At 50.6% G+C, this 27,922-nt stretch overlaps 1 protein-coding gene and 1 non-coding gene across 3 annotated transcripts in view; one reads left to right on the top strand and one right to left on the bottom strand.

Annotated features, from left to right (window-relative positions):
* The window catches only part of Ift81 (intraflagellar transport 81), a 206,187-nt gene that overhangs the window by 1,165 nt on the left and 177,100 nt on the right, over positions 1-27,922 (bottom strand). Inside the window, exon 19 of one of the 2 annotated variants that reach the window (XR_008222034.1) lies at positions 15,145-15,277. The exons of the other annotated variant lie outside the window; for it this stretch is intronic. The gene's annotated coding sequence lies outside the window, so the exon portion shown is untranslated. The remainder of the gene's footprint in view (positions 1-15,144; positions 15,278-27,922) is intronic. 2 annotated transcript variants of the gene reach the window in all.
* On the top strand, positions 3,271-3,373 carry LOC128121137 (U6 spliceosomal RNA). Its single transcript, XR_008222082.1, has one exon. It is a non-coding gene; the product is annotated as a U6 spliceosomal RNA (small nuclear RNA).

A 27,922-nucleotide genomic window follows, 5' to 3' on the forward strand; every position in this document is an offset into this window, starting at 1 on the left:
GTTTGGAAATTGTCTGAGACGTTCACTGGGTCTAGGTTGTCTTTCTTTTTTTTTTTTTTTTTTTTTTTTTGGTTTTTCGAGACAGGGTTTCTCTGTGTAGCATTGTGCCTTTCCTGGAACTCACTTTGTAGACCAGGCTGGCCTCGAACTCACAGAGATCCTCCTGCCTCTGCCTCCCGAGTGCTGGGATTAAAGGTGTGCGCCACCACCGCCCGGCTTCTTTCTTTCTTTCTTTTTTTCTTTTCTTTTCTTTTTTTTTTGGTTTTTCGAGACAGGGTTTCTCTGTGTAGCTTTGCGCCTTTCCTGGAACTCACTTGGTAGCCCAGGCTGGCCTCGAACTCACAGAGATCCACCTGACTCTGCCTCCCGAGTGCTGGGATTAAAGGCGTGCGCCACCACCGCCCGGCCTCTTTTTTTCTTTTTTTTCCCTTGTAGCCCTCTCTCTCTCTCCTCTCTCTCCTCTCTCTCTCTCTCTCTCTCTCTCTCTCTCTCTCTCTCTCTCTCTCTCTCTCTCTCTCTCTCGGGGCTGCAATTGCATCTTACAACAGGAGCTCCTGGTACTTCCCTCAGGCTATCTTCTTCATTCATACGTCCCCTCCTGAAAGATGCTTTATTATCTGAAGCAGCTCCCTTCCCCAGGGCACCCTCTATCACATTATTCAAGGTCCCCTTGCCCCAAGCACTCGCCCATGGAAAATGCGGCGTGTTTTTTTGTTTAGTTGCTTACAGCCCTCGTCGTCTCGTCTCCTAGTGGGGCACCCAGATATGAGCTCTATGAGAACACAGCTGGTCCGTCTTGTCATTCCCCGGCATCATCCGCTCATCATTTATGGAGTACCTGCAGTTTAAGTGAATGAGAGTCCCCACCCTTCCCAACCCATCAGTAACCCTCAAAGGGCTGTGCCAGCACCGAGGCCTCAGCAAACGTCTGCTGGACTCTGATTGATTTCAATTCATGAGCCAACCGGACCGCCTCTAAGCCGTTTGCCTTTATGAGCATGGCTATGAAACAGGTTTAAAACAAAAAGAAGGCAAAAACGACTTTACAGGGCTGTCGGAGATGACCGTGGTCTATATTCTCATAGGCACTGCTACCACATTCCATTGCCCTTCTGGAATGTTCTTTGCAAGTGCTTGTTTGTTTGTTTGTTTGTTTGTTTTTACTGAAGGCTGGAATGCTCCCTTAAACAACTAGTTTGATTTTATTTTAGCTCAGCATGGCCCCCAGGCATGTTATCATACCAGACAGGCCTTTGTTTCCCAGTCTCTTGGTATGCCGGAGACCCCTTGCTTAGAGGTTGGCAAAACTGATCATGAGCCCAGACTCCCAAAGGCAGACTCCCCACTCCCCGGTTACTCTTATCTAGAAACAAAGGTGAGAGAAACATGAATAAATAAAGGATTTATCTCAGTTAAAAAAAAAAAAAAAAAAAGAAGCAGGGGCTGGAGAGATGGCTCATAGGTTAAGATCGCCGGCTGCTCTTCCAGAGGACCGGGGTTCAATTCCCAGCACCCACATGGCAGCCCACAGCTGTCTGTAACTCCAGTTCCAGGGGATCTGACACCCTCACACCAGTGCACATAAAATAAAAAAGTTAAAAAAAAAAAGAAGAAGAAATAGAAAGGGCATGGTGGTGCACACCTTTGATCCCAGTACTCAGGATGCAGAGGCAGGCAGAGCTCTGTGAGTTCAAGGCCAGCCTGGTCTACAGTGCGAGTTCCAGGGCAGCCAAGGCTACATAGTGAGAACCTGCCTTTTCAAAAAAAGAGAAAATTGGGGCTCAGTTTGTTGTATGCACAGCGCTGTCCTCACTCCTTGTTTGCAAGGCTTTAATAAGAAAGGTTACCCGGCCTTCCAGCAAGGCTCCTAGCCACGTACTTAATCACTTGAGGACATCGGAAAAGGGAAAGGAGAGAGTGGGATGCAGAAAGATGAAGTGGGATCCAAGACTGTCTGAGGCATCAATAAAGGAGGACATTAGCTAATAAAAGGCAGGTTAGTTTAAAAAGCTATTCAGATTAAAAAAAAAAAAAAAAAAAAAAAAAAAGGCCAGGAGGTGACATGCAAAAGAGGCCCGACCAGTTCTCAGCCCTCTGCAGGCCTCCTGTGAAGTGGTGGAGGCCACATGAGGCAGTCTGCTCCATATTTGGACAGCTCTAACCATTAAAGCAGCTCCATTCTGGGCAGAATCCACCTTCTCTTAGCTACATCCGTTCTTATTTAGCTCTCTGAAAACACCCTGAACAAGCTTAATCCCTCGAGTAGGTGATCCCTTTGAGTATGGCAAGATCTTTATTGAATTCATGTCTCCTTTTCTAACTATAAAGAGCAGCGGGGCATCGATGCTGTTTTCCTATAGCCCGGGTCTCAGCCCCTCAGCACCTCTGGACACGCCCAATACTGAGCACACAACTCTGAGCATGACCCACCTCTGTCTGAAGCCTTCCAGTCACACACTGTAGTGTTAGCAGCTAGCTCAAACCAAGTCCTTTACATGCAGACCATAGTACTGTTAAATCTATTTATGGTATACTTAGCTTGTTGATTTTTGTGCATCCCAGGCACGGAGCCTGCCTATAAATGAATGCTTTTGTACTTATTATGATCTTTTTGAGTTTTCACTGCCAAGCCTTTTTTTTTAAGATTTTATTTATTTATTATTATACAGTGTTCTGCCTGCATGTTAGAAGAAAGCACCAGATTTCATTATGAATGGTTGTGAGCCACCATGTGGTTGCTGAGACTTGAACTCAGGACCTCAGGAAGAGCAGCCAGTGCTCTTAACCTCTGAGCCATCTCTCCAGCCCTCCAAGCCTTTTTTAAAAGTTTTTTTTTTTTTTAATGTGAATGAGTGCTCTGCTTGCATGTATGCCTATGCACCACTATGTGCCTGCCAGGTACCCTTGGAGGCCAGAAGAAGGCATCAGATTCCTTGGGACTGGAGTCACAGATGATTGTGAGCCACCAAGTAGATGCTGAGAATAGAACCCGGGTCCTCTGGAAGAGCAGCCGAGTGCTCTTAACCACTGAGACATTTCTCCAGCCCCCAGATTTATTTTATTTTAACTGTGTGTTTGTGCGTATATCTGTGTGTGGGGTATGTGCACATGAGTGCAGGTGCCTGAGGGGGCCAGAAGAAGGCATCAGATCCCCTGGAACTGGAGTTATAGCTCGTGAGCAATCCAATATGGGTGCTGGGAAAAGAACTCCAGTCCTCTGCAAGAGCATTATGTGTTCTCTCTCTCTCAAAAAAAAATTTCAACTTAAGCTTACTTTGGCAGCACATATACTAAAATTGGAACAATACAGAGAAGATTAGCATGGGCTGTGTGAGAGGATGATATGCAAATTTGTGAAGCGTTCCATATTTTTATGGTAGTTTTTGCTTCATCTTATTATATTTTGTTTGGTCATGTTTGGTGGTTCTCTCTTAAAAACCTGTTCTTTTCTAATGAGAGACACAAAGGGAGTGGATGTGGAGGGCAGGGGAGACGGGAAGGAACTGGAAGGAGGAGAGGGAGGTGAAACCATAATCAGGCTATATTATATGAGAAAAGAATCTGTTTTCAGTAACAGGGAAAAAATGAAAAAAATGTAAATGTATTTGTATGTATGAGTGTCTCCCCCTCATATTATGTGCCCTATATTCCTGCCTTGTGCCCTTGGAGGCCAAAAGAAGGCATCGGACGTTCTGCCACTGGAATTACAGATGGTTACACCATGTGGGTGCTGGGAACTGAATCCAGGTCCTCTGCAACAATAAGTGCTCTCTACCACTGAGCTCTCTCTCCAGCCCCGCCCCCAACCCGTTTTAGTGATCCATCCCAGATTTGATTTACACACAGTTTAACAGGCAGGATGTCTATGTCACTAGCCAACAGGCCTTTTAGTGACTCATCCCAGGTTAAAAATAACTAATTGGCTGCATGTGATTCTTCAATTGTTAGAAATCTTTTTTTTTAATTGATTTACTTATTTTATGCATATGAGTGCTCTCTCTGTGTGTATGCCTTTATGCCAGAAGAGAGCCTCAGATCCTGCTACAGATGGTAGTGAGCCACCACGTGGGTGCTGGGAATTGAACTCAGAACCTCTGGAAGAGCAGCCAGTGCTCTTAACTGTCTAGCCATCTCTCCAGCATTTTATAAATCTTTTGACCAGAGGTTCCAAAGTCAAAAAGGAAAGATCCTGAAGGGTGTTCCTGCCTATTTATCCTAGCCCTGACAGTTTGACATACAGTGTTGGAACGTCACCCTTCCTCTGGTTGATATAGTCAGCTGACTTGAAGGTCATGTACCTCGAGAAATACCTATTTAAGCAACAGGACCAGACTTGGCATCACGAAATGCTTACACTGAGAGGCCAGAAGGAGCCAAGACCTCTGACAGGATCCCATCTGCCACCTCTTGCTTGCTCTGGGCGTGTGCTTGCTGAGTGATGATGGCTGAAAAGGCCACACTATTGAAATGCGGGCTGTAAATTCAAGATCCTTCTGCCCCAGGCTCCTGAATGCTAGGATTATAGGTGTGCCCCGTGGACTCTTGGCTGTCCATAAGAATTGAATGGGAAACCAGGCGGTGGTGGCGCACGCCTTTAATCCCAGCACTCAGGAGGCAGAGGCAGGTGGATCTCTGTGAGTTCGAGGCCAGCCTGGTCTACAGAGTGAGTTCCAGGACAGGCTCCAAAGCTACACAGAGAAACCCTGTCTCAGAAAAAAAAAAAAAAGAATTGAATGGGAGAGCTATGTTCTGGAGTCCTTGCCCACAACCCCAAATCGCCATTCTGCCAGTCTTTGTGGGAAGACAAATTCACTCGAGCATAACTCGTGTCTCTGAACACACAAACACACCAGCACTTTGCGATCATCACTGTTTCTACATGCCACAAGAGTAACATCTGAGCCGGGCAGTGGTGGCGCACGCCTTTGATCCCAGCACTCGGGAGGCAGAGCCAGGCGGATCTCTGTGAGTTCGGGGCAGCCTGGTCTACAAAGTGAGTTCCAGGAAAGGCGCAAAACTACACAGCGAAACCCTGTCTCGAAAAACCAAAAAAAAAAAAAAAAAGAGTAACATCTGAGAAATCTGAACGACTTCACAGGGCGTCTTTTCTAGAATCTTCCTCCCCCTGCCTGTGGCTGGCTTCCTCGCAAGGCTGACTGCAAAACTCCGACTCTTAGCTGGTGCTGAAGAAGGAGGAACTTCCTGGGAGCCAGCTCCAGACTAACAATGGCTGATCAGCTATGAGTCACCTCCACCTCCCAACTGTCCCAGGTGGTGGCAGATGCGGTTCCCAGCCACTCCAGCCAGTAACTCACCAGTTGAGCAAGCTGATTTCATTGATTTATCTCCTTCCTTCTGAGACAGGGTCTCCTTATGTAGCCCTGGCTGTCCTGGAACTCGCGGAGATCTGCCTGCACAGCACTAGATGTTGCAGCTTGGCCCTATCGGAGCCCTTCCTCACATCACCGCGGTCACTCGGCTTCCCTTCTATCCTTTTCAACCTCCTCCTGTGCCCCTCTCCGCATCACTCTGAATCTTGGGGGTACCAAGGCCCAGGACTTGCCATTCTTCCCCTATCTCCATTCTCTCCCATTCTTTAACCCCACCCACATACGCACGGCACACACATTCCCACTTGCCGACTCACCGAACTCAGCGGCCAGCCTACATCTCCTCTGCCTATCCAAGCCGTGGGTTCCCGTGTGACAGTAACCAGAGAAGGGTCAGTGAATGGTCACATCCTTTTGAGAAGGGAGCCATAAATAATACAGCATACCCAGGACCGAGAAGTTCAGGCTCAGGGTGGAAGGAATGGGCAAACTCACCCGCGAGTAATAACATGGCGAATCACTCACAGTCATCTCTCTCCTTACAACAAATTATAAGCCCCAGGAGATCGGGGACCCTCAAGAAAGAACAAGTAACCAGATAAACGTGTGATAATCACTTGCTCTGAGACCCTTTAGCCCTCCCCCTTGGTGTCCCCAGCATCTAGCATAGTGCCCAGGGTGCTGCTGGTGCCAGCACATATCAAACCAATTAATTAACCAAATGTTGTTGCTGGGGGCGGGGGCACATGGGTGGGGAGAGACCAAAATGTTACCATCTTCAGGAAGAAAGAAAAAAGGAAAGACAGACAGACAGACAGACAGCCATATAGCAGTGCTAAGCAGAGCATTGTGGGATGGTTTTCAAAGCTGTGGCTCCCTGAAAGAGGAATGCACTTTATTTTTATTTTTTATTTTATTTTATTTTTTCCGGAGCTGAGGACTGAACCCAGGACCTTGAAGCGCTCTACCACTGAGCTAAATCCCCAACCCCAAGGGATACACTTTAAATATAGAGCCACAGCTTTGAAAACCATCCCACGATGCTCTGCTTAGCACTGCTATATGGCTGTCTGTCTGTCTGTCTCTCCTTTTTTCTTTCTTCCTGAAGATGGTAACACTTTGGTCTCTCCCCACTCATGTGCCCCCCCCAGCAACAACATTTGGTTAATTAATTGGTCTGATATGTGCTGGTACCAGCAGCACCCTGGGCACTATGCTAGATGCTGGGGACACTAATGGGGAGGGCTAAAGGGTCTCAGCCCTCCCACTCAGCGGCGTGCTCTTTTATTTTTTGTGGAAACATCTCTCTGCTCGTTTCTTCCCCAACCAGCTCCCCCAAGGTGTTTAAACCTTAAACGGTGACATTCCTAATCACAGGGAAGACTCACTGGGTCTCCTAGCCCAACCAAAAACTGAGTGATGGAACACATTCTCACTAGTCCATGAGACTCTCCGAGGCAAGCTCGAGGCTCAGGGCCCGGCGAATGCCAAGGCCCTGCTCCCCAGTAGGGGTAGCAGCAGTGGACAGGTAGAGTTTCAGGCTGGCAGGAATCCAAGGACAGACAGAGCAAGCCGCAGATAGGGTTGCCGTGGACAAATTCCTAGAACAGGATCGCTCGGTCCCTTGATGTCCCACAATAGCAGAAAGGGTGATTGGCAGCTGGTGAGCAAGGTGAGCACGTCTATTGTGATCCCGCTCTAGCCACCTGATAGCTCTCCCCAGATTCCCCGGGGCCTGGCCGCCCGCTGGAGTCACCTTGCGGTTCCTCATTTTGGCGAGGGGGAAGGAGGGGAACACTGTGTATCCTGAGAGAAGTGTGTCTGACATGCCTGATCCGTTCCATCTGGGAGCGTCATGAGTCCCATCTGGCTCCAGCAGTCTGAGCTGAGGAGCAGAGGATCCCAGCAAACCGCCAGCAGCTCCAACCCTCTCCAGCCCGCTCCTCCTTCGTCTTCCTGGAGAGGAAGACCCCTGCAAACTTCTCCTCACCCAGGCCCTGCCGTCTTTCCTGCAATACCCTTCACCCATGGGTCTGGGTGTCCACCTTGGGGTCGGAGGTCCACTGAAGATCCTCTGCAGAGGGCAGGCCTCTTGGGAAAGTACAGGGTAATTTGCAGTTCTGATTTATGGTTCTGGGGAGCCAACTCGGAGCATAGCGGGTGCTTCACCAACCGAGCTGCCTTGTAGCTCCAAAAGCCCACTTCCTGTCCCTGACCTTCTTACATCACGCAGAGCAGGGCCTGGTTTGTAGGCAGAGCTCCCCGCAGAAGGTCCTCTCCAGTGCCTCACTTGCTAGAGTCCAGAGATACACAACTGTTCCCTTCTCTTGACGGCTCTTCACCTCAGGTGGTGGCAGACCCTCTCATCCCAATGACCCCACCACCACCACCACCACCACCACCACCAAGGCTTCTCAGGTGGGCTCAGTGAGCCCTGATAGGGGCTGGGCAGAGAGCCCCAGGAAGCTGAGGCTTGGCTGACATGTCTGCAAACATTGGAAGTTTCTCTCCCCGTGACTCATCAGAAGAGAGTGGAGTCCCTCCTTCTTCCTGGAAGGCAGCAAGCACAAGGCCAGCTCCAACCCCCCCCACACCCCAAAAAGTAAACAGCCCTCACTTAGAGCTTTCACTTCAAAACTCAGATATCACCCCCAAAGATCAGCCACGGCATCTTGAGAGAGGGGACTTTTTGAGGCCACAGAACAGCCCGGAAGAGGCTTCTCTGACCCAAGGAAAGGCAAGAAGAGGCTGGAGGTACAGCTGAGCATTCACAAGCGCATGCTGACGTGGGGAGTGTTTTCCAGAAAAATATCTGCCCCCTTATCTCTTCCCCAGCCCTATGTTATTTATATGTTTCTTTATTTTTTCCCCTTTTTGAGACAAGTTCTCATGTAGCCCAGGTTGGCCTTGAATTTGCTATGTAGTTGAGGATAACCCTTAACTTCTGGTCCCCTAGCTTCCATCTCCCCGGGGCTGGGATGACAAGCATGCACCACCTCAGGGTGGTGAGGGTGGTGGTGGTGGTGGTGGTGGTGGTGGTGGTGGTGGTGGTGGTGGTGGCGGCGGCGGCGGCGGCGGCGGCGGCGGCGGCGTTGGCGGCGGCGCACGCCTTTGATCCCAGCACTCGGGAGGCAGAGCCAGGCGGATCCCTGTGAGTTCAAGGCCAGCCTGGTCTACAGGGCGAGATCCAGGACAGGCACCAATGTTACACAGAGAAACCCTGTCTCGAAAAAAAAAAACCAAAAAAGGAAAAAAAAAATACTACACACACATAAAATCAGGCTAATTCAGATCAGAAGGGAGAAGGAAAAAAATGGAAGACAGAAAAAAAAAAAAAATGGAAGACAGAGCTGTCTTTGAGAAACTTGCCATGCATGCAGTGTGCTCGGGGATCATGTTGCCTCCTTCCGTCCTTAGGACAAGCCTGTCTGTCAGGTGCTATTGTCATTTCTGGTAACCAGTGATTGTCTGGTAACTAGTTCCCAGAGGGGCAGCCATTTGTTGAAGTCACGCACTTTACAAGAGCCAAGAGTGGTGGTGTGGTACACACTTGCAGTCACACGCTCAAAGGGACTCGAGGCAGGATGGCTGTAGTGAGCTTGAGGCCAGCCTAGGTTACTACTCACTGGGTTCTGAGCCATCCTGGGCTACAGAGTGAGACCCTGTTTTAAAACTGGGAGGAGGGCTGGTGCTGCAGAGAGAGATGCTCAATGGCTAAGAGCACTTACTGCTCTTTGCAGAGGACCCGGGTTCAATTCCCAGCACCCCCATGGTGACTTACATCCACCTTTAATTTCAGTTCCAGGGGATCCCATGTCCTCTTCTGGCCTCTGCAGGCACCAAGCCCGTGTGGGGTACACAGACATACATGCCAGCAAAAATTCACACACATGAAATAAAAAAGTAAATATTTTTTAGAGAGAAAAATATTTCTCTATTCACTATTCATCCACGGCTGTTCCACTGTCGGGAAGACGCGAGGATTATTTGTATGGAATTTGTACGGATCCATTCCTCTTATCACAAAACGCTCTAAATCTTGTAGAGGAAAGAGTGCTAAGCTTTAGGGGAAGCAATTAGGAGAAGGAATAGCAGCATGCTGGTGCTGAGGGGAGATAAATTTGAAGTACTTTAGATACAAAAACATTTTAAATCTGCCCGAAACAAATGGAGGGATTCTCTGCAGAGTTCTGGGAAGACATTAGCAATTTCTGAAAACCACTTTTACGACAGAAGCCAGTGACTCTCTGGCGTGTGAAAGGCTGTACACAGATCTCCTCTGCAGCAAACAGCAGTTTTCTGATCCCAGGTCCGTCCCTCCCCTCAGAGCCGGCCAAGGAGAGAGGGCCCCTTGAATCCTGCTGAAATGCATGCAGCCTCTTGCTGGGTGGGGCAGGGACAGCTGTTCCAGTCACAGCTAGGGGGTGGGGATGGGAAAGGGGCGAGTGACATCCCCAGCGAACTGCAAGAAGAGGCCACAGAATGCAGGGACCTGAACTGGCATTTGGCCAGGACAACGGGATTAACTTCCCAAGCGCTGGCCAAAAAGGGCCCTGGGATTTTTATTTTTACTCGTTTTCCATTGCGACGGCCCAGCAACGCAAACAAAGCCCCAAACAAGGTGAGCCGCCACGGAGTCATTTTCCTTCGTGGGGTGGCATCTCAATGCCACACATCTTACTGACCTTGGCTCACCCAAGGTTTAAAGTCGAGCGTTTGATTACCTCCCTCTCTGGGGACAATGGAAAAGAGGCAATGATGAATGCCCAGCTAGGTCCGTGTGCACACGAAAAGGGAAGTGCATCAAGGTGTGATCACGAAGCCCATTGTACGCAGGCACAATACCTTAATGAGAAACTGGTCGAAATCCAAGAAAGGAGAGGCCCACCTCCTCCAGACCCCAGATCAGGGGCCCTAAGTACAAGGGATCCGAAGAAATACAGCCGCAGACAGCTAAATGTCAACCAGAAAGCAAGTGTGGAAAGGGGGAAGGCTTTGTGCATCAGAACAAGAAAGAGCTAATGAGAGCCTCAAGAGAGGACATCCCCCTTACACAAAGGGGTGTTTGATCTTATGATTTGCCTGTTCCTCAGCTGCGTGGTTTAATGTCAAACTGTCACCTTTTGGAAGCTAGAGAAATAGAGTTACAATTGCTGGATTGACAGTATGATCTCCAGCGAATCTACTTAAACCATGTGGATATAGTGAGAGCGCTCGGGGATGAAAACAAAACAACTCCAAACAAACAGCAAAAAACACATGCGGAGCAACCCCCAGGGCCCACCTCAGTTCGAGCGACACCCCGGAGCCTGCGCAAAGAGCCAGATGTGGTAGCTTGTGTCTTTAATAACAGCACTCTTAAAGTGAGACAAGACAGGAGTATGAGAAAGCTGGAGTATGCAGGCTAGCACCCGAAATAACAAGAGAGTGTGCCTCAAAGACAGGGTGGGAAGAGAGCTGACTACTGAAAAGTCCCCCCACCCCCCACAAAATAGGTACAAATAAATCTTTTAAACCTGGTACGGTGGTATATACCTTTAATTTCAGTGCTAGGGAGGCAGAGGCAGGCAAACCTCTGTGACTTTGAGGCTAGCCTGGTCTACACAAGGAGTTCAAGGACAGCCTGCGCTACATAGAGAGACTCTATCTCAAAATATAAACATATATACATACATAACTAAGAGCTGGGCAGTGGTGGCGCACGCCTTTAATCCCAGCACCCAGCACCCGGGAGGCAGAGGCCGGCGGATCTCTGTGAGTTCGAGGCCAGCCTGGTCTACAGAGTGAGTTCCAGGACAGGCACCAAAACTACACAGAGAAACCCTGTCTTGAAAAAAACCAAAAACAAAAACCAAGAAAACAAAAGAAAAACGTAAGATAATGAAAAGCTGGGGGGTATGGCTCTGGGTTTCACCCTCAGCACCATCCCCCCAAAAGTGGCTAATAGAATCAGCTTCACCCTTTCCTGCGGTACCTGAGGGAATCTCCTGTGTCTGTTCTTGGACCATTCACCTGTTGATGGGCATTTACACTGCCTCGCCTCTGAGTTACTGTGAACAGTGCTATAGTGAACAGGGCAGAGCAGACACCTCTCCAAGACAGCTTGCAATTCTTTAGGGTTCCCTGTCCAGACACGCAGTAATGGGATGGCTAGATCAGATGTTCCATGTATGTGTGTGTGTATGTATTTAATATATTTTTTTTTTATTACTGGATACTGAACCTTAGTTCTCACACATCTTAGACAACTGCTCTCGCACTGAGCCCCAGCCCAATCCCGTCTTTTAACGTTTGGAGACAGGGCCTCACAAAGTTGCCCAGGCTAACCTTACACTTGCGGTCCCTCCGGCTCAGCCTCTAAGCAGCTGGGATTACACGCCTGAGCCACCAGGCCTTGACGTTTCAGTCTCTACCACGGCACTCCACCCTTGGCTGTAAGCCTTGCCCCTAACCTTTACCCCCACCACCTGGGTGAGCTCATTTTTTTGCGGCAATTCAGCTCGGACTCCTTAGGGTGGCCTGGGCCCGGCAGCCCCACCCTGCTCGTCCCGTTTGGTCAGCCTTGTCAGGCTGTTTCTAGATAGAGTCGGGCTCAGACTCAGGGTAGAATGGCCGTGTCTGAACCACCCCCAACTCTGTGCGGCCGTTCTCACCTCCCTAGAACTGAGAAGTATTGCCACTTTTTTTTTTTTCCCCTTGGATTTTCCTCCTCTTTCTCCCCGGGAGGGAGAGGGAGATTTGACTGTCAGGAGGAGTCATCGACCTCATTCTGTCATTCTGTTCTTGGGGCCACTGGAGGGATGAAACTGCCAGGAGCAGGTGCACAGAATCCAGATCTTTTGTGGAAACTTCCTCTTGGTTTTGTTGGTGGTGGGTTTTGTTGGTGGTGGGTTTTGTTGGTGGTGGGTTTTGTTGGTGGTGGGTTTTGTTGGTGGTGGGTTTTGTTGTTTTGTTTTGTTTTGAGCGTTGGGGTCGCCTGTGACTCTGAGTCGGTCAGTGTCCCACTCTTCCAGGGAAAGGTCTAGACAGGGTCATACAATGCTCCAAGTCACAGGACAGGGTCGGACTGCCCCTTTGCGTCATGTCAGACCAGGAGGTTGGAGACCCTTTACTTTCCAGTGTCTCCACGGATAGGCAAGCCGGCTCATTGCTAGGCCTGGTCTGGTGCTCCTGACTCATCTTCTGCTGGGGTCAGGCCAGCGCCTGCAGCCTCCCAGCCTCTACCTGCTTCATCCCATTGATCCAGGGATTCGACATATGAGTATTCTGGGGTGCACCGGGGCTTACTGGAATGGAGGCAGGCACGGAAGGAGCCACAGAGAATGAATGCCAGCCATTACTCTTCTTCCTCTGGAACTTTAACTTATAATTTCAGTGATGGATAGAACGGAGGAGGAGGAGGAGAAGAAGGGAAGTTCTAGAAACCTCAGCCTTCCCTCTCAGTCTAAGAAGTCTCAGGCTGCTTCTGCTGGAAACAAGGGCAGGCAGGGACCTGTCAACAAACTGACCTGTCCTGAATCAGCCTTGGGAAAAGGAGGTGTCACCCCAAAAGAAATTTATGACGAACCTGTTTTCTTCCCTGGCTCCCCCAAGGTTAAAACAAAGAGACATTCAGCTGGAGAGTTGGATGCTATTATTTTGTGTAGCTCAGGATGACCTTGAACTGCGGATTCTCCTCCAGCCTGTATCTCCAGATTGCCGGGGTGACAGTTATATACCAGTGTGCATATTTCCATGATGCTGGGGGTGGGGGGGTATCAAACCTGGCTCTGAGCATGTCAGGCAGGCAAGCACTGTGGGAATACGGAAAGGTTACAACAGGGTGACTGCACTGTACAGTTCTAGCCCACGGACTGGGTTTCCTTCCCTGATTTATCCTATTCACATCCTACAGCTTCACCTCTATTTAAAAAAAAAAAGTACCTATCATAGAAATCAAAGTGGAAACGGATACTAAAATGACCTCCATTTACGTCTATGCGGCTTTGTCCTGTGTGGCTCTCTTCAATTGTGTCCTGTCTTCCTGTCCTGGCTTGTCGCTGGGCTTCCTCGGACTCTGCATTTGCCTTACCTGTTGTGTCCTTACTACCAATCTCCTCACCTCCCCCCTACCCCCTCTCCTGAGACAGGGTTTCTCTGTGTAGCTTTGGAGCCTGTCCTGGAACTCACTCTGTAGCCCAGGCTGGCCTCGAACTCACAGAGATCCGCCTGGCTCTGCCTCCCGAGTGCTGGGATCAAAGGTGTGCGCCACTGCCGCCCGGCTCCAACTTTCTTTATGTAAAATTTTCTTTCCTTCTTCCTCCCCCCGCTCCCTTCCAAGATTTCCATAGTCCGAGTTAGCCTCCAACTGCGGCTCTGCTCTTGCTGTGCTGTTATATTTTGTAGATGATTAATGTCTAGAAGCACTTGACTTTAAGGAGTTTATTCTAGATAATCTGACATCCAGCCAAGGCTTCCCTGTAGAAGACATTTTACCTGTGATGCAGCTTCTGGGAGCTTCCGAGCTAGCCTGTGGATGGGATTTTCCCAGCCAACCCCCACGATTGCATAAGCCCATGGTTTGCCGTAACTCCTGACCTCCCATCTCTGCCTGGTCCATCTGTCTAGTCGGTTCCTGCTCATCTCTGGCCCCTTGGACATATGTTCTTTAGTAGCCCAAAGGATCCAGCGATCCCTGCCCGCGGCGGTTGCATTTCCATCTTTGGGACTCTGTTCTTGGCCGTGTGAGGACATCTGGTCCCGAATGCCCCCTTCACGTCCTACATCCTTGCCTTCAGGCTCCAGCTGGAGAAGCCACCTTGGGTTGGCCAGAGTTCCCTGGTCTGCATCACACGGTGCCCTGTGACCACCCATTTGCCCTGTGTGGCTTTCTGAGGTCAGAATGTGGCTTCCTCTGGTAGCCCACAGAGGTTGAGGAGGTCATATTGTCCAATCTTGAGGCTAGCTATCCCAGGTGCAGCAGGCAGGATTGGGTGACGGCGCATAGGAGCCGCACCCACAGGGACACACTGCCAGACATGCAGCTGGAGCCTGGAGCGGGGATCCCTGCCGATGTTCTTCTGGACCCCGAGAATGTCAGCACCTGCCTCACCCAGCTCTGGGTGGCAACCTCTGTACCCACTGTGCTCCAGCCAGAGGAAGGGGCTCACCCACCCAAGGGAGACGATGGCACATGCCCCATTAGTGCCAAGGAAGACAGGCCTCTTGAAAGATCAGGAGAGCCCATCAGAACCTCAGAAGGGAGGCCGGGCAGCTGAGGCCACAGGCTCATGAGAAACTGAGGTCCTTTCTTTGGCCTCACTGCTCTCTCAACTCCCCAGAGAGCAAGAGGAATTTAAGTTTCCTGGGAAGAGAAAGCCAAGGGCACCGGCCTGCTGGCTCTAGCCTGGTTACTTCCTGTAGAGAGAGATCCTCCCTCTAGAACGCCCGAGATGGCCGATTAGGTCGAGGGGAAATCTTGCACTCTGACCTTTTGGTCTCTGAGGTGTGGCAGTGTTTTAGGAGCCCAAAGTGAGGTAGGTGTGGCTGAGGGAAGGGGGAAATAGGCATCTAAACAGTGGCGCGAGTCCATATGACGGACGACCAAAGTTTTGCAGGGTGGAGCGAATGTGCAAACAGATTCTCCTCAGGGAGGCCTCCCTGGAGCAACCGGGTGCAGACTGGGAAGAGGGAGGGCCAGGCAAGAGTGACAAAGCTGCCCTGTGGCAAGTCCTCGTGGACACACGACTGACTCACGAGCGTGCAAAGGCAAGTTCAGCTTCACCAGTGATCAAGGAAATGCAAATGACGGCAGAAGGAGAGAGCTTCCACCTACCAAACGGGCGGGCGTGCTTCTCAAGAGGGCCATCTCCTCCGCAAGCAGGAGTGGGAGAGCTTTGGCTTTCTGGAAAGCCACTTGGTGATACGTAAGGAGGATGATTCAGTCATTTCACTTCTAGGAAATGATTCTGTGAAGAAATAGTAAGAGATGTGAACCGAGGTGGCTCAGAGCAAAGATAATCTTAATAGCGGGGGATGGGGTGGGGTGGGTCCTTGGATGGCCAACGGAAGGAGAATTACTCACCATGACAGATTGATTCATGGAGAACTTTACTTAGATGTTAAAAAAGGCCACCAGAAGCTGGGGGACACAGCTCCATGCCGACCCGACATGCATGAGGTCCTGGGTTCCATTCCCAGCACGGTGTGGGGGGGGGGAAGCAAAACAAAACTAATGTTTGTGCCCAGGTTGCAGGATCCTAGGGACTAAGGCCACGTTCTTTCACCTCACTGGGCCTCGCCAGCCTTACCTGTAACATGAGTCACTACAAGAATTAATGTCACATGGTACCCGACATCCTTAGAGTCCCTGGCTTCTGAGACTAGATTGTGTATAAGCAATAGTTGTTGATATACCTTTTTTTTTTTTTTTTTGGTTTTTCAAGACAGGGTTTCTCTGTGTAGCTTTGCGCCTTTCCTGGAACTCACTTGGTAGTCCAGGCTGGCCTCGAACTCACAGAGATCCGCCTGGCTCTGCCTCCCAAGTGCTGGGATTAAAGGCGTGAGCCACCACCGCCCGGCTGATATACCTTTTTAAATAAACAACAAATCCAAATTATGTTTTTTTTTTGTTTTGTTTTGGTTTTGGTTTTTCGAGACAGGTTTTCTCTGTGTAGTTTTTAGTGCCTGTCCTGGAGCTCACTCTGTAGACCAGGCTGGCCTCGAACTCACAAGGATCCGCCTGCCTCTGCTTCCCGAGGGCTGGGATTCAAGGTGTGCGCCACCACCGCCCGGCTCCCAAATTATGTTGTTTTTAGAAATGATTTCCGGGGCCTGGCAAAGCGGATCAGCAGATGAAAATACTTGCTACCAGGCTTGAGTTTGACACCCTGGCCCCTCATGGTGGAAGAGGAGACCTGACTCCCTCAGAGTGTTCTCTGACCTTTACATATTCATCGTGGCTCTCCACGTATACCCACCCGCCCCCAAATCAATGTAAAAAGAAATTAGAGGTATTTCTGAAGAAACGTTGGTGAACTGAAACACTAAAGTCATGAGGTAAATATAAAATAAATATATAGTCGGTGTGTGTCTGAACCCACTTTCCAATAAGCATATACAGGCATTTCACAGACAGTTAAAGGTCCAACCTTGAAAGATTGTCAGAGCCTTCAAGTAAATCATGGTGGCCTTTCTTTTCCTCTTTAAACTTCAGTGCATTTGAAATAGCAAAGAAAAAAAAAAAAGTTTCCTAAAGCCCCGATGTGGAGAGCGCACCCAGTGAACTGTGCCCTCCAACTGTGAACAATTTCTCTGCTGGTGTCACACTCTACAGAAAGCCCAGTCACCCCCGTGGGGCCAGGGTGTCCTGTGAAATATATAGACCAGGGTCAGACCAGCTCACAGGGTCCGATGGCCTCAGCAGACCTTTCCCTGGGTGGGCGCAATGCCACCGGCCATATCTCCAGGAGATAATGTCCGTACAAGCACTTTACCACAGAGAGGTGATCCGGGCGGGCTCACTCTAGGGAAAGGAGGCTCAGGACACATTCCATTAAGGAATTTCACACTCTCCTTCCTCTCCAGCTCTTCTTTTTTTTCCCCTATCCCCTAAACAGAAATATATTTAGCAACCCTATCTAAACCCTCTCCTTTCCCTTAATTTGATTAAAGAGCTGAGGGAACAGAACTCGAGATGGGGGGGGGTTAGGGGGTGGGGTGGGAGGGGTCGGGATTGGGTGGGTGAGCTGTGGAGAGTGATTAGGGCAGCGGAATGCCCATCTCGGGCAGGTGAGGCTTAAGTGTGGACAGCCCCTGTGCCTCCTGGTGCTCCATAAAGAGGCACAGAGGACCAAGGGAGGGGACATTTTATCAGGGAACACTCTTCTCTGGGAGAACGTGAACCAAACCAGGGAGGTCAAGCCTCCGGGATTAAGGGAGAGAACAGGGGCCCTCGCTAATAAAGGGCATGCTTGCTTCTTTCCCGGTTCCCTCTGCCTTCCTGGAGTTTCAGAGTCTTTAGGCTTCAAGGCTTCCCAGAGACTGCCCTTTTTGAGCTCTTGCTATGAGTCTGGGAGCTTTAATAGCTATCAACTTATCTATTATCTGTCTGTCTGTCCATCTATCTATCATCTATATGGCTATCTATCATCTTTCTGTTTGTTGGTCTATCTATGTATCTATGCATGTATGTATCTATCTATCTATCTATCTATGTATCTATGTATCCATCCATCCATTTGTGGTGCTGGGATGGGATTCAGAGCCTCATGCATTGGAGGTCAGTGCTGCACTACTGAGTCACAACCCTATTCTTATAAAATTTATTTATATATTTATAGACAATGCCTTACATATCCTACGTTGGCCTCTGCCTTGAGATATGTAGCTGAGAAAGATCTTGAACTCCTGACCTCCCTGCCGTTATCTCCTGAGTGCTGGGATTTTAGGTATGGGCTACCACATCCAGTTTATGCAGTGTGGGGTATCAAATCCAGGCCTGTAATTTTTTTTTCTTATTACATTCACTTGTACATGTGTTTATGTCCACGCATGGGCCACGGTGCATGTGTGGAGCTTAGAAGACATGTGTTGGATCCCCTTGTTACTGGAGTTACAGATGGTTGTGAGTCACCATGTGGGTGCTGGGAATCTAGCCTGGGTCCTCTGGAAGAGCAGCCAGTGCTCTTAACACTGAGCCATCTCCCCAGCCCTCCTCCTCCATCTTCTTCTTCTTCCTCCTCCTCCTCCTCCTTTTTAGTTTCTTGTGGATGTGTTTGGATGTGCATATGCCACAGAGCGTGAATGGAGAGAGAAGACAGCTTTTGGGAGTCGGTTCTCTCCTTCCAGCCTGTGGGCCCGGGGGAGTCAAACTCGGGACACCAGGCTTGGCAGCAGGTGTCTGTCTACCTGTGGAACATCTTGCCAGCCTCTTTCTATTCAATTTTGCAGTGAGGACTCACTGTCTCTGCTCTCTAGCCCAGGCTGGCCTTGAACTCATGGCTTTCCTTCCTCAGCCTCCACAGTGCTGGGTTTCCAGGCCTGAGTTACCACTCTGACTCCAATAACCCTCTCTTGTGGATTTGCAACTAGTCTAGAAATTACAAGTGGTGGGGCTGGGGATTTAGCTCAGTGGTAGAGCGCTTGCCTAGCAAGCACAAGGCCCTGGGTTCGGTCCTCAGCTCCGGGAGGAAAAAAAAGAAAAGAAATTACAAGTGGCAGTGGCGAGGAGGGATGTGGAGAGCAGGGGTAGACAGTGGTGTCTGGAAGGAAGGAGTGGGTCCTCTGTTTTTTTTTTTTTTTTTTTTTTGGTTGTTTTTGTTTTTCCCCGAGACAGGGTTTCTCTGTGTAGTTTTGGTACCTGTCCTGGAGCTCGCTCTGTAGCCCAGGCTGGCCTCGAACTCACAGAGATCCGCCTGGCTCTGCCTCCCGAGTGCTGGGATTAAAGGCGTGCGCCACCACCGCCCAGCTGGGTCCTCTGCTTTATACTATTTCTCCGGTAGCCTGTCCTCAAGGACAGGGACTTCACCTTGTTTACCCTGGACTCCCACATCCAAACACAATGCCTGGAACAAAGGCAATGTTTCCTCCAGGCTCTAGTGGTGTCCGATAGATAAATTTGGCTAAAGCCACCTGAGGCCAACCCAGGGAGGATTAAGTGAGAAACATTTGTCTAGAGAGCTCAAGTTCAACCTGTCATGTTGCTGGGCTTCAAAAAACAGTCCCGCTGGCAACGGGGATCCCTGTAGGCAGTGTCAAAGGTGACCACGACCTTGAAAATGGGCAAGTCCTAGGAGGGGCTCCAACCCTCCTTACGGTGTTGGATGTAGACCAAGAGGTGACGAGGAGGTTGTCTGACACACAGTTCCAGGGCTTCCTTCTGTGGGGACATCGCAAGGTCATCCCCAAAAGTCCTGGGGTTACACAGTGCAGGAGATGGGTGGGAGCGGGAAGACAGCCACCAGGATGGTTTCCAGGGCCTGGAGGGGCGGGGAGTGAGGGACCTCGTGGATCTGGTCTCTCGGAAAGGAGAGCTAAGGCTCTTCCAGGAAGGGACCTCAGGCTTCAGCATGCCTCCCATGATTAATAACTACCTCACTGCCTCACCTAGCTGTCTACTGTGGCTTTTGGGTGGGGATCCTCTGTAGCCCACAAGGAAGGCTACAAAGGACAGAGAACACAAACGGGCCCCCCAGATCCTGGGCTGAGTCCAGGGCTCCCTGGCCTGCACTCAGGGAACTGCAGACTTTCTCTGCCTCTCCAAAGAGACCTCGGTGTCTTTATTTGAGCTGCTTATTAACCAGAGGATGTCGGGGCACAGGGACGGGAGAGCTGGGGCCCACGGCCAGTGAGGATAATTCAGGAGCAGTGTGGGTGAGGCTGACAGCTGGGGCATTAGACTGTGGTCTTGTGGCTCCTGGGGACAGCTAGGGGAACCAGGGTCCTCCATAGAAGGGACAAGCGCACCCTAAGTGGCTCTGGGGCAGTCAGCTGGTGGCACACTGTCAGGGATGAGGTGCTGAACTACCCTTTCAGAGCTGCACATGAGGGAGGCTCTTCTCCATCTGTAGAAACACTGAAGCCATCCCACCCCTCTCCCCATCTCTAAGAGACTTTTAAAGAAGAAGCCCTGAACACAAATGCTCCAGCCCCAGGCATCCTCTCCCACTCTCCCATCAAGCTGCTGTGCCCATCCCAATCTGGAGAGTAAGTGTTTCAGCCAGCGGGCTCCGTGTGTGTGTGTGTGTGTGTGTGTGTGTGTGTGTGTGTGTGTGTGATCACAGATGCACAGCACCCCTGTGCCTGAGGTGGTGTGGCCACAGAAGGTGTCTGTGTCTACAGAAACATGCCTTAGCCAGGCTTCAACCGGGTCTTGGGTTTCTAGTGGGTACTGGTTGTGTCAAGGGAAATGGATGGGAAACGCTCCCATCTGGCTCCTCTCCACGGGGAGGGTGGCTGGAGGAAGGGGGAGCTTCCAGCGGCTGTGCTGGTACCAGTGCCTTCAAAATGATGATGTAAACACGGCCCCAGCAGTCGGCCTTTGGAGCCCATGGGGGACCAGAGGAGAGAAACTGTCCTGACTTATCCTCCAACCTATGCTCTGCAAACAGGAGACCCAGCCCTCATCTATCACCTCAGAAACTAAACAACTTCCTAAGATAGCTTCGAGCAGCGTAAATCAGGAAATCAGGAGTCGTAGCTTCTAAGAAGCTTGTGCAGGACCATGGTCCACAGAGAGACTTGTCCTCCAATTCTTCCCCCCTGACCTCGCAGAGTAGGGGGCCAAGTCACAGTCACCAGTGTGTATGCGCGCGCACATACAACTGATGAACTTCTCTGAGCCGCCTCCGTCCTCACTAGTGAGTGGGTCAGTGCTGTGCCTAACTCATAGGCACCCGGGGGAAGTTAAACAAGGTGACACCCTCCGCATGATGGGACACATCCGTAATTCCAACACTTGGGAGATGGAGACAGGAGGACCAGGAGTTCAAGGTCAACCTGGGCGCTACATAGTGAGTTTGAGGCCAGCCTGGGCTCCATGAGACCCTGTCCCCCAAAACACACACAAAAAAACCCAAAACCACCACCACCACCACAACCAAACAAAGTGAGAATTCACATGGTGTGCTCTGTGTAGTCTCTGGTGAGTACTCATGGCCAGATGCCCACCATTTCAGGGGCTGAAGGCCATCCTCAGACAAACGAGAAAAAGCAACAGCTCGCCCTATACCCACCCCATCCCAGCGAGAAGGCTGTGGGCCAGGACCTCGGCGATTCATAATGCCAAAGCCTGCTTTCTCTTGCTCCGTCTCCGGCTAACTAGTGCCAGGCCTGCCTACTCCTGGCAAACGCTGTGGCCTCCAACTTATTTGAATTCTCAAGGAGAGGCCCAGTGGATACTTGGACCTGCGGGAAGAGAGACAAATCCAAGCTTGGATGGCAATAGAAGACTGTCACTCAGTTCAAGAGTGCCCAGCCAGCCCTGTTCCCACAGAGAGCTACTTTTGCTGGCAGGCCAGAGCACAGGCTTTCCTTAAAAACTCCCCCCTCTCGTACATACTCCCACGTAAGTGTGGCTCCCCAACTACACGTGTCCAGACAGGATGGCTTTCCCGTTTTAAGATGATTGGACGCCATTGCTTCCACCAGGATGGCACCGTGTCCCACTGGGGAATGATGAGATCTGGGGCAAGCAACAGGCAACGTTTCCACCTGGTGTGGCAATGCCGGGGCAACCTGAGGCGTGTGGCACCGGAGCCAGGCAGGATGGGAGAGGCGGCTGTGAGTACAGCGACCTTCGTCCTGTTTGCTCTTGGAGAGGGCTGGGCCCGGCTAGCACTGCCCTGTTCTTCTAGTGTCTGCCCGGGGCTCCTGGCTGGTCAAATGTTCTCTGAGCCTGAGGCGGCAGTCTGACTCTGGCGGGTGACAAGCAGAGACTGCTTTAGGCAGTTAGGGCACCGTGGAACGAACTTCTGTGGTGTCACAGAAGGGAGGACGGGACGAGGTGCGTGTGTTCCTGCCCCCACACCGGATCCCTTCCCTCCGGCTCTGTGCCAGCTGAAGGCGTATCATTAACCAGTCATCTTGGCAACCCTCGCCAACCTGGACGCTGTCACTGGGAGGAGTGAGGGCTGAGGGGACTTTGCATCTGTTCTGCACAGCATTCTTGACCAGCTCACTCCTCTTTTTGGCCTTGCTCACTGCCAAGGAAGTGGTTCGGTTGAGGATCCTGGTGAGGCTGCCTGGGTCTCTGGTTCCTGGAGCTGGACACAAACATGGCCGTGGTGATGCCTGTCTGCTGGGGAGGTGGGGTTCTCTGGCTCTTCCCTGTCTGGCTTTCTGCCAGAGGCTGTCTTTATTTATTTATTTATTTATTTTTTCTTCTCTTCTTTCTTAATTCTGAATGACGCTTCACAGCTTCAGACACATCAAGCCCGGCAAACCACTTCTCTTGGGAGAAGCCTGAAGGCTCCTCTTTCTGTCCAAAGCTAGGCCCTGGTTCCCATCCCCTTCATATCACGGCGGGTACCGCCTCTGGCAGCTCTGTCTCGGCTGGCAGGAGAGCTCTGGAAGGTCAGAGGGGGGCATCTCTCCCTTTCACAAATAATCAAATCCAGTCCATGTGCTGGAGGACTGGGGTGTATTAATAGCAGATGTTTTGTTTTTCTACCCTGGTGCTTGTCCCCGCGCTAGTACAGACGATAAGAACGCACAGTGTTCCACCAGCCACCCTTCGGCCCTCCCCCAGGAGAGGCGAGCTGGGGGCTGTTTAAGCCATCACTGATGTACAAACGCTGAGAAAATAGGACTTAAAAGTTTATATTCGGTCTCTCTTGGCTACTTGGTTACTGTTGCTGCTCCCCGAAGAAACTCTATATTGTTTAAAGCCTCCAGGCAAACGGGTTGCAAGGCAACCTTCAAACAATAGAAAATACCCCAAACTAAAAATAAGAGCATGCAGGCATGGGAAGCGCGGTGGTGCTTTGGTGACGTCACCCTTGCAGTCAAGGAGAAGGGGAATGCTGTCAAGTAGACGCCTAGGTCACACCAGCGTGTGAGCCGTTTATGCCTTCATTCTTGTGTCTCTTACAGCCCCCACACACTGGGTTCCTCTTCTTCACACTCCTGAACGGTTTGCCTTTCCAGTGTCCACAGTCCCCATACTCAGATGCTTCTTTCTTCTAGGGAAAAGTTCCTAAGACTAAGAATCTATGGACTTAATCCTGAGGCTCTTGCCCTGAAATGATCTCCCATCCCCAGGAAGTCCCTTGGAGGGACTAAGAAGGAAGCTGAGCGTGGGGACAAACGCCTGTAATCTCGGGAAGGAGGAACATCACTTCGAGGCTGGCCTGGAGTTACACTGAGACCCACACAGGTGAAAACAAAGCAAAACAGAAAGTTCGAGAAGAAGAAGAAGTACAGGGAAGAAATACTGGACGGAGAACAAAGGATAGAACAGGCTGTGGCCAAACCTCATCGTGACTCATCACATGGCCAAGGCAGGAGGCCCCAAGTCAGGGAAGAATCCTTGTATTCGGAGGATAGAGGAAGGGACCCCAAGAATGTGATAGCTTCCGGAAGCTAGAAAAGCAAGATGGATGCCCTTCGGAGCCCCGAGAAGAAACACAGCCAAGCAGACACCTTGACTCTTGGCTGGTAAGACCACTTTGGATTTCTGGCCTTAGAAATGTAATATGTGTTAGGCTACTGAGTTTGATGCAATTTGGACAGCAGCATCAGGAGACAAATACAGTGTTCAAAGCCCAACCCCAGGCACTCTGATGAAGACAAGAAACCCAGAGTCCATTCTTCAGCACCTGATACTCCAGGACCACGGGGGAGACAGACTGGGAAGCTGAAACTTGCTGTCTACCTTGTCTCACAGAAGGCAGGCCCACAGGGACCTGATCTGGCCAATCATGGTTTAATAGCGACCTACAGTAGTAATAAAAAGGCTATGCTCTTCCTTCCTCCCCGCTCCCCACCTCCTCACGGTTCTCCCCTCACCCGCTGCCAGGGCAGGCTGGTCAATAGACTGTCCAGCTGCCAGCCTTCGGCAGCTGGGATGTTGTCTTTTCTCCCATAACTTGTGACCCATCCAACTAGTGACCCAGAAAAAGATCAGCCTGGAAAGGGATACCAAAGTTAGCAAAACAAGTCACCTAATCAGCTCCACCTCCGCTGCAGGCTGCCAGCCAGGAGTCACTGCAGATTCTGCCCGGCTTTCTGGAAGGAGCCATGGAAGGGAGACTCTTGCAGGCCCTCTCTTTTGTAAGCAGGCTCGCCTTCTCCCAGTCTGTTCTCTGATTAAATGCCTCCTAAGGACTTGCATAAGAGAGCCCATAAAATCCTCACCATCTCAACCCAAGCAAGAGGAAAACACCGGATTTCTGGAGCCCCCCTGTCTCCTGGCTGCATAAGCACTTGAAGACCATAATTTACTTTGTTCTCCCTACATTGCTAGGAGACAAGAACCATCAGGCCTGTTTTATAATTTGGAGCCCTGAGTTATGGAGAGGGTGAGTAGCATGGCCAAAGACATACAGCAAGTCAGACTGGGCCAGAGCAGAAGGCAGCTCTCCCAGCTCCTCAGCCCCGGGCTTCTCAGGCTTGGTTTCGGGCTTTGGTTGTATGGGTCAGTGGGGTGTGGCCTCTGGGTAGGTGGTCCCCGTGGAATTCAGAGTTATAAAAAATTAGCCAGGAGGTGGTGGCGCATGCCTTTAATCCCAGCACTCGGGAGGCAGAGGCAGGCGGATCTCTGTGAGTTCGAGGCCAGCCTGGGCTACCAAGTGAGTTCCAGGAAAAGGCGCAAAGCTACACAGAGAAACCCTGTCTCGAAACCCCCCCCCCCCAAAAAAAAAATCATTAAACCTGTCATTACAAAGCAAGCAACTGATGACCCAGCAGAAAGATTTTCCAGACTTGGGAGTCTACCTTGCTGTGTCTGGCTCTCTCTCTCTCTCTCTCTCTCTCTCTCTCTCTCTGTGTGTGTGTGTGTGTGCGCGCGCGTATTTGGAAGGTAGTCAGGGGAGAAGGGCTGACGCACTAAACTACCATCAGGTCAAGGCATGTGTGCTCTACACACTTACACAAGCCCACAAAGGGCTCCCCACCTCTGTCAATGCACCCCCCCCTTCTCTCTCAGCATCCCCTAGCGTTTCCTTTTCTACTATTCTTTTGAGAGATCCTGGACTCTTACTTCAGGAGCAATGCTAATGACTCCCCAGAGTCGCTGCCTAAGAGTGAATGGCTGCCGAGGCTTCTGCTACTGGAGCAACCAGTGCCACAGCCGGGCACAGAGGCGGAGCGGGCCAGCTCAAGGCCACCAGGCTGCTGACCTTTCACAGAGACAGGCCCTTCGGGGCACTCTCATTTCTGACTCTCACGAAAGGACGGCCCTTTGTTTCCTGCAAAAGCAAGAGAATGGAATGACTCCATTTCAAATGACACTGTGGGTCATAAGTATTTACACGGGTACCAGTCACCCCAGGGGGCTGCTGTGTACACGTGGATGTGCAAAGTTCTGTCAGGTGCCACCCACCCTTAAGGGCTCAGAGTGGGGAGAACTGGACTGAGTCTCACTGGGCAGAGGTGGAAAGCAGTAGCCGATGAATGTAATTTTATATATATATTTGTATATATATATGACCACACACACACACACACACACACACACACACACTCACACACAAATATCCCACACATGCACACACCCAATAACAGAATAAATGACAACAAGACCCAATCTCAATAGATGCAGGAAAAGCACAACACACCCTTTTAGGAGAGAGATACCTAAAGAAGAGAAGGAAGCTTCTCAGTCTGAGACAAGATGTCTACGAAACATGCTTGGCGCACATCAGAGTTAACGGTGAGAGATGAGCAAAGGTACCCAAGCTCAAAGCTTCTGTTTGACATTGTTCTGCAGGTTCTAGCCTGGGCAAGAAAAAGAAACTAACAAGTGTTGGCAGCCTGGGTTGGTGGCCCAAGCCTGTGATGGGAAGGTAGAGGCTGGAAGATCCAACAGCCAAGGTCAGTTCAAAGCTAACCTGCATGAAAGGAGACCTTGTTTGAAAACAAAACAAAACAAAACAAAAACCCAGAAACTCAAGTCAAAACATCACCCCCCCACCACCACCACCAAACAAACATAAACAAAACACAAGCATGCCGGCAACAATGTGCAGAAATCGCAGTCTTTATACAATGCTTCCCTGGAGAGAGGGTGGCTTTGAAAACAGGTCGCAATTCTTTGAGAAGTTGAACACAGAGTTATCATATGAGTCAAATGCCCCGCCCGGAGCACAGACTCAAGAGAACTGAAAACAGCCGCACAGACTGAATGTTCGCAGCAATGTTCTTCAGGGGCAGTCAAAAAGTAGCAACAACTCAAATGCCTGTCATTTACCACAGAGAGACAAACTCTAGTGAAACCACTCAAAGGCATGTTCAGCCCCATGGAAGGGGCAGGAAGGAAACCCTGGCACATCATACAGCATGCGTGACAGAGACGGGATGTTCTGGAGGGCAACCCGCTAAGTGCAATAAGCCATTCGGAGAAGAGCAGATGCCATGAGAGTGCACTCAGGGCAGGTACCTAGAGCAACCACGCTTACACGGCCAGAAAGAACAGCCAGAAGAGGAGAAGGCGGGGGATTGGTTATTGAATGGCTACACAGTTTCTGCAAGAGGGCAAGAGGCCTGGCCCACACAACAAAGCCAGTGTACTTCCCTGAAATGTATACTTCAAAGTAGTGAAGGGGCCAGGCATGGTGGCGGTGGCGCACACCTTTAATCCCAGCACTCAGGAGGCAGAGGCAGGAGGGTCTCGGTGAGTTGAAGGCCAGCCAGGGCTACATAGTGAGACTGTGTCTCAAAGAATAAAACAAAATAAAAAAAATTGGTCGAGAGGCTTGAAGACCCGAGTTTCAGTGGTGGAAGGAGAGAATACTCCACACAGCTACCCTAACCTCCAAACACACACTGCAGTATGCGCGCACCTGCACTAACACACATACATCCTATCGTTCTACTATTTAAATGCTCAGGGTAGGCCGATCTATACAGACAGAAGGTATGTTAGTGGTTGCTTAACACGGGGGGGGGGGGGGGGGGGGGGGGGGGGGGGGACTGGGAAAAGTAGGAGCAATTGCTCCTGGGCATGGGGCTTCTTTTGGGGGTGCTGAGATAGTCTAGAAATAAATGGAGTGGTGGTTGCACATCGTTCAACACATTGCGGGGTCAGCTAGATGGCTCAGCAGGGTCAGAGTGCTTGCAGCTAAACTCGTAAGTGAACCCGGGAGACCACAAGAAGAGAGCTGAGATTGTCCTCTGGCCCCCACCGGAGTGCCATACTACACGGGCCCATCCCTTACAATAAATAAATAAATAAATAAATACATGGGGGGCAGGGGCGGGGGCGGGGAGTCCTGTTGAATCATGTGCTTCAAGCAGGAGGCCCAGAAAAGAACGGAGCCTGTTTCTTGTAAACCGTTGTTACTATTAGGCTGGGACTTTTCCCTCTGGGATGAAGGATGGGAGACCAGGCTGTTACCATGACAGGGAGGGGAGGCGTGCTCTCCACAAACAGGAGTGAGGCTACCTCAAACTGAAGTGCTCAGAGAGTGACTGCAGAAGGGAGGGCGCCCGGTGCCAGAGCCGAGGAGCTTCCGAAACGGTTGAGGAGGCCCAGCACCGTGCAGAAAGCACCGGGAAGCCTTTACTCTCGGGGGCCCACCCAAAGGCTGCTCAGGCCTGACAGCTGGGTTTTTTTTTGAGATGAGGAAGTTCTACACTGTTCAGTCACTTTATAAATCTCTCCTGATTTCTGGGCATTTTAGAGAACCGAATGTGCCTTTTGATTCATTTTTTCCATAACTTAATTACACGCTGGGGCGCTAGGATAGATACGATCTTCAGAACGTTTACTTTCGGAGCACCAGGCTTGATCGTAAAAGAGAGTGCAGAATAGAACAGACCCAGAGAGGGCAGGTGGGAAAGGACAGCGTCCGGCCTCACGGAGGAACGCGGATGAACCCGGAGGATGTTAAGAGAAGGAAAAGGCGCACGATGCCAACTGCAAGGTGCCTGCGGTCAATGACAGAAACCAGCAG

This window comes from Peromyscus californicus, unplaced genomic scaffold, assembly GCF_007827085.1.
Source record: "Peromyscus californicus insignis strain IS unplaced genomic scaffold, ASM782708v3 Scaffold_2__1_contigs__length_46816999, whole genome shotgun sequence".
Taxonomy (NCBI): Eukaryota; Metazoa; Chordata; class Mammalia; order Rodentia; family Cricetidae; genus Peromyscus; species Peromyscus californicus.